The 12,357-nt window shown below is 33.2% G+C and overlaps 1 long non-coding RNA gene and 1 other non-coding gene across 2 annotated transcripts in view; one reads left to right on the forward strand and one right to left on the reverse strand.

Moving 5' to 3' along the window:
- The window catches only part of LOC140850072 (uncharacterized), an 824,946-nt gene that overhangs the window by 426,387 nt on the left and 386,202 nt on the right, over nucleotides 1-12,357 (reverse strand). The gene's annotated exons all lie outside the window — the stretch shown is intronic.
- Nucleotides 513-605, forward strand: LOC118973404 (small nucleolar SNORD12/SNORD106). Its single transcript, XR_005062713.2, has one exon. It is a non-coding gene; the product is annotated as a small nucleolar SNORD12/SNORD106 (small nucleolar RNA).

The raw sequence follows: 12,357 nt of genomic DNA on the forward strand, positions 1-12,357 counted from the left end.
AGACTTGTGGTCTCATATCAAGAAAAATCATTGTCAAGACTTAATTTTCCATGCCTAGCTTCTGACCAGTATATTAACTAACTAAATATTAAATATTTTCTAAATTGTAGCATTCAAATGTAAAATACTTAGTCTTTAACAATGCTATGCAGCCTGAGTAATGTAGTAAGTAACATAATAAGGGATGATTAACCAGGTGCTGATATCTTGTGATGTGACTATTCCAGATGTAGTCCCCTTTCTAGAAAAGTTATAGAGCCTGGTACTTAGTGAACAGTTTTAGTCTTGGCAAATTACTTTTCTCTGTTCTAATAAACAGAAACCCCTAGATCATTGCTTTTCATCTGGCAGGAACAGTAGTGCACGTTTTTATTCTTTTTCAGTGGTAGGTACCTTGTTTGCATTGTAAGTTTATTTCAGCAATTCAGTCATATAGTCAAAAATGGGAAACCTGGTGTGCTGGACACAGTTGAAGGAGTTTGACATACGTCTAGGAATACATAGAAGAGGATTCCTGTAGCTGATGACATAGTTGTTTTCCCCTCAGATCAACCCTATTGATCTAACTGAACTATTTATTAGCCAGTTTTGTCTGATGCATTGGAAGAATAAAAAAAGAAAAACTAAATAAAAGAATTCCATCTTCCATGGGGCTTAAAATTATAATTAAGATAAACCAAGCATAAATAGGAGATATAAATAAGAAAATTATTAGTTTATTAAGTGAAAAAAATGTTATTTTTAAATTAAAAGAATAGAATGATGCTGGAAGGGTGTATTACAATTTTGAAAATGTTGGTGAAGGTAATTTGAACAATGCTTTGAAGGAGAAGAAAGTTAGCCAGACAGATATTTACAAAAGTATTCCAGGCAGATAGAATAGAACTACCAGTGTGAACGCTCCATGGGTAGGAGGGAGCCTGGTGCATTTAAAATAAATGCTGACAATTACACACACATGCTCTTACCAGCACAGAGGTAGTAATACCTGGGATAGCTGGGGTGCAGTGAATTTGCAGTCAAAGTAGCAGATGAAGATGCAGATGACCCAAACGTCCCAGGTATTGTAAGGCACTGAAAGGATTTCGACTTCTACTTTGAGAGAAATGGGGAGTTTTGGGAATATTTTGAGTAGGGAAGTAACATGATACAATCTATCTTTCCAAAAGATTACTTTGGCTTCTGCATTGAGCATAGGCTATTGCAAAGAAAGAGAAGAGCAGGGAAACTATTGGAATATAAGTGTGGAACTATCTAGGTGGTAGCAGAGAAGATTGTGAGAAGTTCTCAGTCCTTGGATATAATGTTTAGGTAGAGCCTATGGGATGCTCCTGACGGAATGAAGGAGAGAGAGAGAGAAATCAAGGAAGATTCCAAAACTTTTGGACTGAGCAACAGAAGAATAAAGGGTAAGTAAGCAGAATAAAGTCACCAACAAATGAGAAGGGAAACATGACAAGAAAAAAAAGAAAGAGCAAGTTTGAATGAACACAGACACCCAACAACAGATTTGGAGTAGAAAGTTGTAAATACTGCTTGAAACTCTGTAAAGATTGAAATTGAGAACATGAATTTGGGGAAAGTGTCATCTGATGTAGATTTAGAATTACATGTCATTGTGATCTTAAATGGTATACTCCTAACTTTTAATTAGGATTAACATATTCCCAAATGTTTACAAGACATCCATTACCTTTCTTTCACTGTCATTTTGTCTTTCACTTACTTTTAGATATGTCTTATATATTTAGATTTGTCATATGTTTTAAATATTTTTTCCAAGTTTTTAATTATTTTTCCCACATTTTTGTTATTTATTTATTTATTTTTTATGATTAGAGGCCCCTAATTTAATGTAGTCGAATACATCAATACTTTCCTGTGTGTTTCATTGTTTTTTTAACTTTTGGTATTTCTACAATTCTCATTCCATTTAAACTTTATACTTAAAACATTTCGTAGGTTTTGCCTAGCAATTTTAGGTGGTTTTAACTGGAAACTTCTATCTTAATCCATATAATCTGTCATATTATTGGAGATGAACTCAGATTTACTTACATTGAAAATGAAAACAGTGGACAAGTTTATAGGCTAAGTGAATAGATTAAAGACGTAAGTGTAAAATTAAAGTATAGAAGTTATCTGAAAATTGAATAGGTATTTGTTAGATTGTGGTGTGAAAAATTACTCAAACTGGAAGCAACAAACAATCACAAAAAGGCTGTTAAGACTATTGCATAAATTATAAAGCCTTAGTGTATCATAGAATATACCATGATTAAGACAAAACGAAGTGAAAATATGAATAGTAAGTAAAACATACTTGGTTATTGAATACTGTATATAAGTAACTCATGCAATTTATCGGAAAACATTAGGATCCCAGAGAGTAATTAGGAATATTAAGTGAAAAGTTCACTTCATACAAAAAGTCATAAATAAATGTAAGGGGAAATGTTCACCTCCAACAGTAATAAAAAAATGTAAATTAAAACAATGATGTTTTAGCTAATATATAAGCAGACCATTCAGATTAATAGATAGTAAGACTTAAAGGCATGTAGAAATAACTGTATATTGATATATCCTATTTGGAAAACAGTATGACAATATAAATTATGAGCCATAAAAATGCTCACAAGCTTTGTCCTAGTAATCCAATTACTATGGGTTTATTGTGACATAATACTACCATACAAATTTAAAACACTAAAATGTATACATTTCAATTTATGATTGTTTAGACTATCCTAAGCAAATTATCTATGTAGTATAATGAACTGACCCAACCAATGGTACACTGGGTGACTGATGTATTCACTTGGGTGTGTATCAATCTTCTTTTGAATGTTAGAGGTGGGGTGAGTAGGATTTATATGTTCCCATGCCCTTGAGTTTAGGTGACTACATCATGATGAAAGGAAATTTCACAATGAATCAGTTATAAGGTAAAAAAAAAAAAAGGAAAAACAGACATTTATAAGCAAGCAAAGCCATTCAACTTACTGAACCTATCTATATTTATAGGCAAACCTCTTTCTGACCACCAATACAATGATAAAGAAATTTCTATTTCTGTTTCTCCCATATGCAGATGAGAACATTACATAACGTCTCTTTTTGAATCAGATAGAGGGATACACAGGTCACATAGTGGAGACAATACGATCAATTCTCTGTAAAGTGGACCAACAGACCACAGTCCTGGAGACTTGATGGTTATATAAAATGTTAGCTTGCTGAGTATTTAGACATCATCATGTAAGGGCAATTGTTTTGTCACACCACTGCTAAAAGTATATATGAAAACACCATGCATTTTCCAATCAAAAACACTTTTAAAATTAAGGTAATCTGACAATAATATTGAATTATAACATAAATAATACTTATAATCTTAATTAGCCACCCTTAAATTTAGTGATTCAGTTTAAGATTTTGTACATACACACACACACACACACACACACACACACAGTGTATTACTCATACTATAAAATTTTCAGTTAATCACATAAATTGATAATTAGGGAAGTGATTATTTTCAATATCAAATTTTTATATTCAATATGTGTGGATACATATGTTAATTATAACAAGTCTTAATTTTCCCTAATTTTTTAATCTCTTATGTGAAAAGGCAAAATTCAAAAAGCAAACTGTGATTATAATAAGATATATTTTAAGGGAATTACTAAAGTGAAAATTAGTTTTGACAGTATTTTGACAGTATTTGACAGTATTTTCTGAATAATTATTTCTATTTAAAATACTTCATTTAATCTTATAGTTATGCTAAAAAGATAATGAAGAGTAAATTAAGAAACATCCCAATACATACAGTAATATAAATATGGTTGGAAATATCCTGAGATATATGAAGTATAGAGCAATAATTTTGAGGAAAGACTCAGATAACAATGATTTTGGTGCTGTGTGTCTTAGAATTTACACTGATTCTACTGAATTAAATACTTCATATTTTAGTTTAGTTCATAAGTTGTTTGTTGTGGCTATATATATATATGAACAGTGGCAAATCATAAGAATAATGGGACTTTGAAACTGCAGCCACACAATAAATGTGCCAAGTAGGTACATACATGCATAACCATAATCACATAAGTGAGATCATTTTCAAAGAAAATTTTTGGTAATTTTTCATTTCTCCCTATTTTTTATCATTGAAACATAGAATTTTCCAAGATTTTATTAAATGAAATCACTGACTATAGACAGTGAATGACAGGTCTTAGTTCAGTCAGAATTGCATGCAGAGTTTAACATTGGTTTCACTATTGATCTCCAAAGACAAGGGGTGATTTATAGACTTTCTTCTACACCTCAAACACTATTTCTACTCCCTGACTTATTTTCTTGTTAACTCTCTCCCCATAAATCTGACTATTAACAAGATTTATTTGACATTCCCTAGTAGATCATTACTTTGTACACTAATAAACACTTGTACTGTCAAAGATTAGGGGTGATTATTTAAGGAAGTAATCAACTTAGTTTTAGTATATTCTGATTATACAGAGCAGATGGGAGAAAATTAAATGTTACTATTTATAAAACTTCCATTACAGAGAAAAAACAGTAAAAACAACAGAGAAATAAGCTGTTACTTAATATACATAGTTAGCTACAAACAAGCTGTGACATGTCACTATAGATATGTAAAAATAAGTAAAGCAATAATGTTAATATGAATGGCCAAGTAACAGAAAACTTAGAAACACTAATATTTCAACATTTTCCTAAAAATAGGCAAAACAGATGAATATACTGAACACATATAGTTTATCATTTTACTAAAATATCTAAAATGTAGCTTTTTCACATTGTTTAAATATAACACTTTAAAGTGAGTGAAGTGCCCTAGTATCTCAATTTCATCTACTCTTTCAGCTCTATAATTAAACATGTGCTACATACACATAATTAAATTTTTCTAAGATTAGAATCTAAGTCCATTAAGTTACCAGTAGAAAGATGGTACAAACAGACTCCCAAGCTCTATCTTGAAAAATGTCAAGAATTGCTTTTAAATGTTCTATCAGAAAAGCAATAGAAGCTATAGGATTTTTATTTTACATTCACATTTTTAGTGCCTTTGATCATTTATTGACAAAATAAGATTTGTTCTTTATTTTATGAAAAATAATATGTTTTCACAAATTCTTTTGGTGCACAGATTAGAAATTAACAGTCTGCTTTACTCTCTTCAGCATTTTTTACCAGTAATGTTTTATATTCCAGGACATTTAGGGGAAAACTTGTTTTGATATTGTTAAAATATATATTCCCCAATACATCGAATTAGAGTTTGAATTGACTTATATTTAAGTTGTAACAAGCAGTACCATTTTGCCACTTATAAGCATTCTATTTATTTTAGTGAATAACTTAGTGTTATATTAGGGGATGAAGAACCCTAAAAATTTTCCAGCAGCAGAATTTTTTTAAAAACAGATTCCTCTGTGGCAAAAACATGACTCAAAACATGTTATTTTATTTATATAAAAGAATTAATAGCACTGACTCAGTTATAGTTAGAAAAGACTTTATCTTTTTGTTTTAGTTTATTTTGTTTAATTATCCATGGACAGAATATGAGTTTATTTTAAATATATTTTATAAACTGACAAAGCAAGTTTTGAAATATCAAAAGGCTCTATCAAAAGGTATGTGACCATTATAGGCACATTTTCATGATTTGATACTTCCTTGGGCTTCTCTAAACTTCTTTTCTATTATATTTTAAAATTTAGATATTTCTTTAACAAATACGTAAATGTTTATATTTAGGTATACAGTGCTGCGATCAGTACAATAAACAAAGTCAAGTGCCTGTTCTTTTGTTAGGAATGCTCTGTTCAAATGCAACAGACACATACTTTATATTTCATTAAATCTAAGGTACCATTAACTATAAAATGCACTATTGAAAAATGCACAAAATGAAAAAAAAATAGCCAACTAAATTTTATATATACTTTCTCATTCCTGATTTTATTTTTACTGAAAAATTTTTGTCATATAGACAGACATTTTCATCAGAAACTATCCTTGGGCATGTTATTAGAACAAACACACAACAAGTAATGCCAACTAAGACCTTCCTGCTACCAGTCCAACAGCAACTGTACAGTAACATAATATTTTAGAGATATTAACTTGTAGAAAAACACCAAAGAAAAAATAGAATAGAAAATGACCCAATATAATTAAGCAGCAAAAGAGATGGGGAAACCACTGACAAGTCAAAATTAGACCTACTCATGTTTTCACTTGCAAAGAGAACACTATCATGTGAAAAATTACTTCCCCCTAATTAAAATAATACATCACTATGACATGTAAATATACCAATATAATCTCTTGGTGCTCTTAATAAAGCTATAGAAAATATGTGGAATACATACATATATATTCCATATATTTATACAATTATTTGTAATAGTATAATACTACTATACAAAATTTTGAAGGTAAACAATAAACTCAGGAAATTGAAATATACCATGAAATACTGCTCTATGAACTCATCATAGGTTCCTTAACTATAAAGCAGCTACAATATCAGAGATTTTATCTATCACTCAAAATATACTTAACATTTTATGAACTGTTTCAGGCTGATACGGTTATATATCTAAAACCCTAGACACTACCAAAAAACTGTTATAACTACTAAATGAATTCACACAGACATAAATGCATTTTTGTTTCTATACAGTTTTTACAGTATAATTTTTAAAAGAAATAAAATAGAGAGAGGAAAGAGTGAGAGTGAGAGGTAGGGAAATAAAAGATAAAGTAGAGATCATAGTTATAGACAATTCATTCAGGGACATATTTTTTAAAAGGCAGGGAAGAAATTATGCAGTACCTAAAATGATAGCAGGATGAAGAAAACATGTTTCTTGACTCATGGAAAATATCTGACAAGGGAGTGGGAAGAATAGAGAAACCAAAGTCTGTAAGTAGGCAAGAAGAAACTGGATATATAGCAGCCATAAGTCTTTGCTACTATCATGGGCAGTTCATTCATATTAATAGTAGTAAAATCATTTAAGACACATAAAGGGAAACAAGCTTTGTTTTTAATGCATGGTAATTTTAGTGTTATATCTGAAAACGAGACACTGAAAATCCAAGGTCAGGTAGATAAACTCATATGTAGCTTTGGGGGAAGTTTTATAGTTGACTTATAGAGGAACTTCTGTTTTTGAGAAAACAACATTTCTCCATTAAAGTACTGTCAAAATTTGATTATACTGTGTGGAATTTCTGAGGTCTCTATGCAGCTCAATTTATACATGTTGTTGCTTTTTGCTAATAGCACACAGTCTTTATTATTGGAGCTTTATATCTTGAAATTGAATAATGTGAATACTATAACTATGTTATTTCTTTTAAGCATTATTTAGGCTACTCTAGTTCCTTTGCCTTTTCATATACATTTCAGAATTAGCTTGTCAATTTCTGCAAATAAAGCCTGCTAGTATTTTGAAGGGATTTTGATGAATCTGGAAAGAAGACTAGGACAACTGACATCTTCAAAATATTGAGTCTTCTAAACCATAAACATTGTTTATCTCTCCATTTACTTAGATTTTTAATTGTTTTAATCAATGTTTTATAGTTTCTGCATACAGATTCTGCACCTGGTTTGTTAGAATTACACCTAAAGATTTCAATATTTCATAATACTATAAATGGCATATTTGCAGTGATATTTCTATTTATGATATATATGTATGTGTTTATATATTATATATAAATATATGTAGATATCATTAGGCATTATATATGTATATATGTACATTATAAACATACTTTTAAATGTCTCCATATCAGAATATAATTGACTTTTCTATGTTGGTCTTTCATCTAGCAACCTTGCTAATTCATTTGTAAACTGCAGGAACTTGTTTGTAGATGTTAAAACATAAACATTTTTTAGTAGGCAATCAAGTTATCTGTAACAAAAATTATTTATTCTTTGACAATATGTATACCTTTTATTTATTTTTCTTGTCTTATTTACCTGGCTAGGATTTTTAGGACAATATTTACTAGGAATTTTGAGAAAGGATATCCTTGCCAATTTCCCATATTAAAGAGAAAGCATTTTATCTTTTACCACTAAGGTATTAGTGTAGTGTTATTGAAGATGTCCTTCATTAGATTGCCGAACTCTCCTCTATACCTAGTTTCCTGAGAGCTTTTATTATGGATGATTGTCAAATTGTGTCAGATAATTCCTGGATCTATTGAGATTATCATAAGGGTTTTTTTTTTTTTTTTTACTTAGCCTATATAAGTGGTGAATTCCATTTATGTCTGAATGATAGACCAGAATTTCATTCCTAGGATGAATTTCATTTGTTGTGATTTAATATCTATTTTACATATTGTTGCATCTGATTTGATACTGCCATGAGGATTTTATATCTAAGTTCTTGAAGGATGGAGGTTTATGGATTTCTTTCTTGTATTTTGTTTTTCTTTTGTTTTCTAGAATACACTGTTCAGAAAGCATTAGTTTTTTTAAAAAAAATTGGTAGAATGAATCAGTAAAATTATCTGGGCCTGCAATAATTTCCTTTGATTGGAGGGGGAGTGTGTGGGACTCAGTGAGTTTTAAACTACAGATTCAATTGCCTGAATGGTTGTGAGATTATTGAAATCATCTATTTCCCTGTCAGTGACTTTATAGTTCTATCTTTCAAGGAATTGGTCCTTTTTATCTAAGCTATCAATTTCATGGACACTGAGTTCATAGAATTTCCTTTTCTTTACTATTTTATTAAGAATCTATGGAGTTGATAGTGATCTCACCTTTCTCATTACTGATATGGTAACACAGGACTTTTCTTCTTTTCTACCCCTCCCCCATGTATCAGATTGTCTAGAGGTTTCAGTTTTACTTACCCTTTCAAAGTACCAAATTTTGGCTTCCGTTATTTTGTATTTTTTAACCAATTGTACTGACTTCTATTCTTTATTGTTTCCCTTCCTGCTCACTTTGCGTTAATTACTCTTTATAAGAAGGAAGCTGACCAGGAGCCAACATAGTGGCATGAGTAGGACAGTGGGAATCTCCTCCCAAAAACATACATTTTTGAAAATACAACAAATACAACTAATCATAAGAGACAGACCAGAAGACACAGGACAACAGCCAGACTACATTCACATGTGCGAGATCCCAGCGCCTGGTGAAAGGGGTAAGATACAAGCCCTGGCCCGGTGGGTCCCGAGCACACCTGCCCCCAGCTCCCGGCGGGAGGAGAGGAGTCAGAGCGGGGAGGGAGAGGGAGCCCCGGACTGCTAAACACCCAACCCCAGCCAATGGTACCAGAGCACAGACACAGTGCATGGTGGAGGGTTGGAAAATAGGGAAACAGGGCAGCAAGAACTCTGAGCAGGTTCCGAAGCTGATGCCCCTGTGACAAAGAAAAGGGAGTGCTTTTTAAAAGTCTTAAAGGGACAGGGATGCAACAGCTGGACGGAAACAACACAGGTCACAGCCCAGCAGCTGGAAATTACAGGGAAAACTGGGAGCAATAAGCCCCTGGGCAACAGCTCTGAGACCCCTCACGGAGGTAAACAGCCAAACAGCCCCCCGTAAATTACCCTCTGGGTGCAGCGAAAGCAGAGAAGCAGCCTACGGCTGGCCACGCCCTCAGAAAGGGAGTTTCCTCCATACTGGCTGGGTAAGACACAAAGACCCAGTCTACATGCAATTAGCCAACACAAGCCACTAGGGGTCGCAGTTGTCCCAGTAAAGATAGGCCAGTAGCAAGTGAAAACTTTGGCCCTCCCAGCTGACAGTCAATAGCACCTATCAACATGAAAAGGCAAAAAAATATGATCCAGACAAGACTAAACCAGACAGCTTCGGCATCTGCCACATCTTCCTCTGAGATGGAACCTGGGGAGATAGATTTAACCAGTCTTCCTGAAAAAGAAGTCAAAACAAAAGTCATAACAATCCTGAAGGACTTGCAGAGAAATATGCAAGAACTAAGGAAGGAGAATACACAAATAAAACAAGCTCGGGAAGGCCTTCAAAACAGAATGGACGAGATGCAAGAGACCATTAAAGGACTAGAAAACAGAGAACAGGAATGCAGAGAAGTTGATGCAGAGAGAGATAAAAGGATATCCAGGAATGAAAGAATTCTAAGAGAGCTGAGTGACCAAACGAAGTGGAACAATATCTGCATTATAGGAGTACCAGAAGAAGAGAGAGAAAAAGGGAAAGAAAGTGTCTTTGAAGAAATAATTGCCAAAAACTTCCCCAAACTAGGGGAGAAAATGGCCTCTCAGACCACAGAAGTACACAGAACTCCCATGACAAGGGATCCAAGGAGGGCAACACCAAGACACATAATAATTAAAATGGCAAAGATCAAAGACAAGGACAAAGTATTAAAGGCAGCCAGAGAGAAAAAAAAAGGTTACCTACAAAGGAAAACCCATCAGGCTATCATCAGACTTCTCAAAAGAAACCCTACAGGCCAGAAGAGAATGGCATGATATACTTAATGCAATGAAACAGAACGACCTAGAACCAAGACTACTGTATCCAGCACAATTATCATTTAAATATGAAGGAGGGATTAAACAATTCCCAGACAAGCAAAACTTGAGGGAATTTGCCTCCCACAAACCACCTCTCCAGGGCATCTTACAGGGATTGCTCTAGATGGGAGCACTCCTAAAAAGAGCACCGAACAGAACACCCAATATATGAAGAAGGGAGGAGGAGGAATAAGAAGGGAGAGAAATAGAGAATCATCAGACCATGTTTATAATAGCTCAACAAGCGAGTTAAGTAAGACAGTAAGATAGTAAAGAAGCTGACCCTGAACCTTTGGTAACCACAAACTTAAAGCCTGCAATGGCAATAAGTACATACCTTTCAAAATCACCCTAAATGTAAATGTACTGAATGCACCAATCAAAAGACACAGAGTAACAGAATGGATAAAAAAGCAAGATCCATCCATATGCTGCTTACAAGAGACTCACCTAAAACCCAAAGACATGCACAGACTTAAAGTCAAGGGATGGAAAAAGATATTTCATGCAAACAACAGAGAGAAGAAAGCAGGTGTTGCAATTCCAGTATCAGACAAAACAGACTTCAAAATGAAGAAAGTAACAAAAGATAAAGAAGGACACGGAAACAAACAACAACAACAACAGAAAGCCCCAACTACTGTGGGATACAGTAAAAGCAGTCTTAAGAGGAAAGTATATAGCAATCCAGGCATATTTAAAGAAGGAAGAACAATCACAAATGAATGGTGTAATGTCACAGTTATTGAAATTGGAGAAAGAAGAACAAATGAGGCCTAAGGTCAGCAGAAGGAGGGACATAAAGAAGATCAGAGAAGAAATAAATAAAATTGAGAATAAAACAATAGCAAAAATCAATGAAACCAAGAGCTGGTTCTTTGAGAAAATAAACAAAATAGATAAGCCTCTAACCAGACTTATTAAGAGGAAAAGAGAGTCAACACAAATCAACAGAATCAGAAACAAGAAATGAAAAATCATGACGGACCCCACAGAAATACAAAGAATTATTAGAGAGTACTATGAAAACCTATATACTAACAAGCTGGGAAACCTAGGAGAAATGGACAACTTCTAGAAAAATACAACCTTCCAAGACTGACCCAGAAAGAAACAGAAAATCTAAACAGACCAATTACCAGCAACGAAATTGAAGCGGTAATCAAAAAACTACCAAAGAACAAAACCCCTGGGACAGATGGATTCACCTCGGAATTTTATCATACATACAGAGAAGACATAATACCCATTCTCCTTAAAGTTTTCCAATAAATAGAAGAGGAGGGGATACTCCCAAACTCATTCTATGAAGCCAACATCACCCTAATACCAAAAGCAGGCAAAGACCCCACCAAAAAATAAAACTACAGACCAATATACCTGATGAACATAGATACAAAAATACTCAACAAAATATTAGCTAACTGAATTCAAAACTACATCAAGAGGATCATACACCATGACCAAGTGGGATTCATCCCAGGGATGCAAGGATGGTACAACATTCGAAAATCCCTCAACATCATCCACCACATCAACAAAAAGAAAGACAAAAACCACATGATCATCTCCATAGATGCTGAAAAAGGAGTTAACAAAATTCAACATTCATATTTGATGAAAACGCTCAACAAAATGGGCTAACCCCATACACAAAAGTAAATTCTAAATGGATCAAAGACCTGAATGTAAGTCATGAAACCATTAAACTCTTAGGAAAAAACATAGGCAAAAATCTCTTAGACATAAACATGTGTG

The sequence above is a fragment of the Manis javanica genome, chromosome 6 (genome assembly GCF_040802235.1).
Source record: "Manis javanica isolate MJ-LG chromosome 6, MJ_LKY, whole genome shotgun sequence".
In the NCBI taxonomy this organism is placed as follows: domain Eukaryota; kingdom Metazoa; phylum Chordata; class Mammalia; order Pholidota; family Manidae; genus Manis; species Manis javanica.